Source organism: Trachypithecus francoisi, unplaced genomic scaffold (genome assembly GCF_009764315.1).
Source record: "Trachypithecus francoisi isolate TF-2019V2 unplaced genomic scaffold, Tfra_2.0 Contig01286, whole genome shotgun sequence".
NCBI classification, from domain to species: Eukaryota; Metazoa; Chordata; class Mammalia; order Primates; family Cercopithecidae; genus Trachypithecus; species Trachypithecus francoisi.
The window spans coordinates 4,968-10,982 of NW_022681306.1; the positions used below are offsets into that span (position 1 = coordinate 4,968).

Sequence of the window (6,015 nt, forward strand, 5' to 3'; positions counted from 1 at the left end):
CGGCTTGGCATTTCTAATCGCCTGTTTTGATGCTTACCAGTTTCAGGTGATTGATGAGGCCCAGCAATACCGTGCTGCGAATTTTGTCCATTTTAATTTCTGTCTGGGTTTGGGCTTTAGCTGCTGGCTGGTACAACTCCAGCATCAACGCAGTCATTATCATCCGTTCTGGGTTCAGTCTGCAGACTTTCCTATACTTGTATTTCACCCATTTCCCCTTACTTTTATTTATTTTGGGGTGTATCCGGCAACTTTGGCCTATGGTCTGGGGCGGAGCAGTTTAGCCTTGCTTGCCAGCTGTTCGGCATAATTCTTTGCCTGGTTGATGGCTAAATGGCTCGAACCACCAGAAAAAAAGCGTTATCCAATACCCTTCGATAACGCTTTGCTGCAAAAAACTGACATTAGTATTTTATGCATCCTTTTTAGGCCGTGCACCAAAGAGGGCTGTGCCAACACGAACCATGTAGAACCCGCAGCAATCGCTTCGGTCATATCCCCAGACATGCCCATACTTAAAGTATCCCAGTCTTCAGGATGAGCATGTTGTGTTTTTACTATATCAAATAAAACTTTGGCATCAGCAAAGGCTTGAGGATTATTCGGTGCGGAATCACCATCAAACCACGTAAACGCACATTCGGCAGTTGGCTGATTTGTGCCCCAGTTCTGCGACTTCTTCCGGCTGGCAGCCATCTTTGGTATCCTGGCCATCAATATTCACCTGAATACAGATATTCAGTGCAGGCTGATCATCTCCACGCTGATTGGATAAGCGCTCGGCAATAATCAGACGATCCACCCCATGCACCCAGGCAAAATTTTCTGCCAGATGTTGGTCTTGTTACGCTGCACATGTCCAATAAAATGCCATTCAATGTCCAGCTCTTTCAGGGCCGTGATTTTTTCCAGCGCTTCCGCAAGTAATTTTCACCAAAAGCATGTTGCCCTGCCTGATACATCTCTGCCAGCACGCTACTCGGCTGGGTCTTGGAAACGGCAAGCAGTTGCACCGCATCTGCTTCGCGGCCGCCTCAACACAGGCAGTTTCAATTTGCACTAAGACCTGATTCCGTGACTGTTGCAACATATTCATTGATGGGGTTCTCATTTCATTCATCTTTTTTCCCTTGCCCATGAACTAAGTGTTGGTTAGCTGTGGGAAAGCCTTATTATTCTATCAAAATAATTAACATTTAATGAACTCGGGGACCTTATGGATATCACAGAATTGTTGCATTTTCTGCTAAAAATGGTGCGTCGGATTTACACTTGTCTGCGGCTTACCGCCAATGATTCGTGTCGATGGGGAAGTTCGTCGCATCACCTGCCAGCATTAGAACACAAAGAAGTGCATAAACTCGTTTATGACATCATGAACGACAAACAGCGCCGTGATTTTGAAGAAAATCTGGAAACTGACTTTTCTTTTGAAGTGCCTGGCGTGGCGCGTTTTCGTGTCACGCATTTAACCAGAACCGCGGTGCCGGTGCGGTATTCGTACCATCCCTCTAAAGTCCTGACCCTTGAAGATCTGGCATGGGACAGATTTTTAAAGATATCTGTGAATATCCACGTGGTCTGGTATGGTCACAGGTCCAACCGGTTCGGGTAAATCAACCACCTTGGCTCGATGCTGGATTTATTAATGACAACCGCTATGACCACATTCTGACCGTTGAAGACCCATCGAATTTGTGCATCAGTCCAAGAAATGTCTGATTAACCAGCGTGAAGTGCATCGTGATACGCATGGCTTTAATGAAGCATTGCGTTCGGCACTGCGTGAAGACCCGGATATTATTCTGGTCGGTGAGATGCGTTGACCTTGAAACCATTCGTCTGGCATTAACTGCCGCAGAAACCGGTCACTTAGTATTTGGTACACTGCATACCACCTCAGCGGCCAAAACCATTGACCGTGTGATCGACGTATTCCCTGCCGAAGAAAAAGACATGGTACGCGCCATGTTATCTGAATCCCTACAAGCCGTAGTTTCACAGGCTCTACTGAAGAAAAAGGCGGTGGGCGTGTCGCAGCGCATGAAATCATGATTGGTATTCCGGCGATCCGTAACCTGATCCGTGAAACAAAGTCGCACAAATGTTACTCAGCAATTCAGACCGTTGCCAACTATGGCATGACCACACTGGACCAGACGCTGAAAACACTGGGTCCAAAGGTTTGATCAGCCCGCAAGTTGCACGTACTGCAGCCAAACAGCCAGAAGCATTTTTTATAAAAAATTGAATTGTATTGGGGTTTATATACATGGATTTTAACGGCTTACTCGATTATATGGTGGAGAAAAAAGCATCGGATCTGTTCATTACAGCCGATGTCGAACCATCCATCAAGATTAATGGGCAGATTTTACCGATTGGTTCGGTAAAATTACCCGGTGCGGCAGTAGGACAACTGCTCCATTCCATCATGACCGAAAAGCAGCGTAAAGAATTTGCTGACAGTCGTGAATGTAACTTTGCCATCAGCACGCCGGATAAAAGTGCCCGCTTTCCGTTCATGCCTTTCAGCAACGCGATCAACCGGGGATGGTGCTGCGTCGGATTGAAACTGTTATCCCACGATGGATGAACTCAAGTTACCGCCCATTTAAAAGAAACTGGCGATGACCAAACGTGGCATCATTCATTTTGTCGGGGCAACGGGTACCGGTAAATCAACCTCGCTGGCATCTTTGGTCGGTTTCGTAATGAAATTCCAAAGGTCATATCATTACCATTGAAGATCCGATCGAATTTATTCACCAGCATAAGGCTGTATTATTACCCAGCGCGAAGTCGGCATCGATACGGATTCATTTGAAATTGCCCTGAAAAACACCCTACGTCAGGCACCGGACGTGATTCTGATTGGTGAGATCCGTCACGTGAAACCATGGATTATGCGATTGCCTTTGCCGACCGGACATCTGGTGTTTGCTACCCTGCACGCTAACAACGCCAACCAAGCAATTGACCGGATTATCCATTTCTTCGAAGCAGACCGTCATAATCAGCTGTTTCTGGACTTGTCCCTGAACATGAAAGCCATTGTGGCACAGCAGCTGATTCCAACCATCGATGGTAATGGTCGCCGTGCAGCGATTGAGATTCTGATTAACTCACCACTGATTGCCGCTTGATTCGTAAAGTGATGTGCATGAGATCAAGGATCTGATGAAGCGTTCCCGTGAACTGGGCATGCAGACCTTCGATCAGGCGCTCTATGATCTGTATAAGCCAAACAGATCAGCTATAAAGATGCGCTGAAACATAGATTCACCAAACGACCTGCGTCTGCAAATCAAGCTGTCAGAAGAAGGTGGCAGCCACTTATTACGTGCGCATTCCATATTACCTTTGATGGTCATCCTGATCATCTTGAAGGCATAAAAAACAGCTTCGCATGAAGCCTGTTTTTTATGTTTGAACCCAAAGCTCAAATTATTTTTTACGGAACACTTCCTGACAGGCAGGCGCATCCAATAACCTACAGATTCAGTGAGTGACCGGTTAATTCAAAACCAAATTTTTCAGCAACATCATGCTGCTCTTTTTCAATCGTGTCATTAATAAATTCAACAACTTTGCTGCAATTTAAACATACTAGGTGATCGTGGTGATCTTCCTGCATAATTTCAAAAACTGAATGATTATTTTCAAAATTATGACGTTCGATGATGCCCGCTGCTTCAAACTGCGTTAACACACGATACACAGTTGCTAAACCCTACATCTTCGCCCTGATCGAGTAAAGTCTTGTAAATATCTTCCGCACTTAAATGATGTTGTTTTTGAATTTTCTAGTAATCTAATATTTTAATTCGTGGAAGGGTAACTTTCAGTCCAGCTTTCGTAAAATCTTGGTTTGAAATAGTCATGTAAAAAGGTCTCTCAACAAATCAAAGTTGGAATATGCAACAAAGTTTAGATGCAGTATGATCTATCCTTGGATCAAATGCATCATAATTAATTTGGGATAGTTTAGCAAAATGCAAAAATCATGTTTGACGTTATTCGTCACTTCATTGCTCGTCGGCTGTTCGACATTAGGTTTTATAAAGTAGATATTCCACAAGGACCCCTTTACCCCAAGCACAAGCCGCTAAAATTCAGGTGGGAATGAGCCATCAACAGGTGCGTTTCTTACTGGGCAGTCCCAACAGTAAGCGATCCACTGAATCCTTTACTTTGGGACTACATCTATAACTATACCCCAGGAACCTACGCTAAAAAGCCAAGATCCCGGCAGCCCAAGGCCAGCATTTGAAAATCTACTTTAACCAGTTGGTATCGTGGAACGTGTTGAAGGTCTGGACACGATTCCAGAATCTCAACCCGGCTTACCAGGATCAAAAGAAGCAATTTTAAATGCTCCTCCACTATAGTCGTTTTCTCATGAAAAAGCCCCTGAATCATCAGGGGCTTTTTTGATTAAGCTGATTGATTGAGCAGATCATTAGATGCTACTGCTCATTCAAGCCGCTTTCTATTCGGAAGACGGTTTCAGCTTTCTTAAAAGATTGCCTCTGCATAACGACCCACCGGATTTTTTCGGCACGTCTACGTCGAATATCCTTAGGATTGATGGTCAGTGCTCGGTAAATTTTCCACCCGATCCCCTGCTGCCAGTGGCTGCTGCTGATCTTGCAAGCGCACGCCAGAAATGCCCAGAGATAACGGTTCAGGCAAGTCGACCTGCTCACGGATTCTACTTTGCTGAATCGCATCCAGTGCCGTCATGCCAGGCTGAAATGGCACGGCTAGATGAAATTGGTTTTTCTGACGTCGCATACGCTACCCAGATCATCGCCTCACTCATCAGACGAATTGTCCTAAGACAGCAATGATTGCCAGAATAATCCCCACCGGCAAACTACACGCACTGCAATACGCCAATGTTATAAAACGCTTCAGAGCTGAAATTCATTGATTTACGCAAATGACTGATCTCATGATCCACCAGCAAATAATGCATAGATCAAACAATCAATAAGCCCCAGACGAGCAAGACCACATTGAAAATTGGCTTAGATTTGGAATAGCCCAGATCAGCGTGACCGCCACCACAATTGCCCATTGAATTGCAGGATGAAGCTGGCGTTGCTGTAATTGTTCACGTGCCATTTGCAGATTAATGCGGCAGCTGCCACCATTGCTGCGACCAGAGTAAATGCAGGAATTGTGCTTGTACGGCAAAGAAAGTAAATGCAATGACAGCAACGAGCTGCGCAATCCAGATCGGCAATACCGTCTTGCTGGCGACATCCTGTTGTTGTACAGCGCTCAGGCTAGATTGCCAGTACAAGCCCATGCCCAGACCACTTGCGACCAAAGCCAATACGGTGCATTGCCCCATTCCGAGAACTCGACTGGTGTGACTTGCCATGCAGGTAGCGCAGTTCCCATCACATTGGCCAGACCCAGAGACGCCAGCACACCAATCGCTGTAACCACTAATAAAATTGACGTGGCAGAGTGACAAGGCTAAGCAGCTACGCCAATCCGATAATAGAAGATTCGGTGCAAGATCAATTGCAGCAACCGCCAGAACATTGCTGGCATTGTTCAGCATGGCACCGGCCAAAAACGGAATAAAAATCACACTTAACAGCCAACAATACGCCATTTCTGTGACGCATCCGCTTCACGGGTCAGCGTCGACAGCGCCTGTAATGGCGTTGTTTTGGAGGCGCTTGGCCAAGCAATTTCCAAGTAGCAGACTGGAAGCGCCAGAATCAGCATGGTGGCTAACCAGAGCATCCAGAAATCCAGCTGACGATCAATCTGTATACCGGTTTCGGTGCGAGCGTCGCGATGATAATAAACGATAAACCAGAAAGCCATCAGCGGCGATAACCATTTTTGACATAGCATTGTCTGCATGATGCATTCCTATAAAAATCTAGCGCTATTTTGCCTGTGAAGCGGTGAAAATCAAAAACAAAAAGCAAACCACCATGACAGTGATTTGCTGCGCAAAAATTTATAATTAGATTTTATTTTGGTTAT

General features: G+C 45.5%; 1 pseudogene; it reads left to right on the forward strand.

The window, feature by feature from the left end:
• Window positions 1-2,272: 2,272 nt before the first annotated feature.
• Window positions 2,273-3,413, forward strand: LOC117091498 (annotated as a pseudogene).
• Window positions 3,414-6,015: the final 2,602 nt, after the last annotated feature.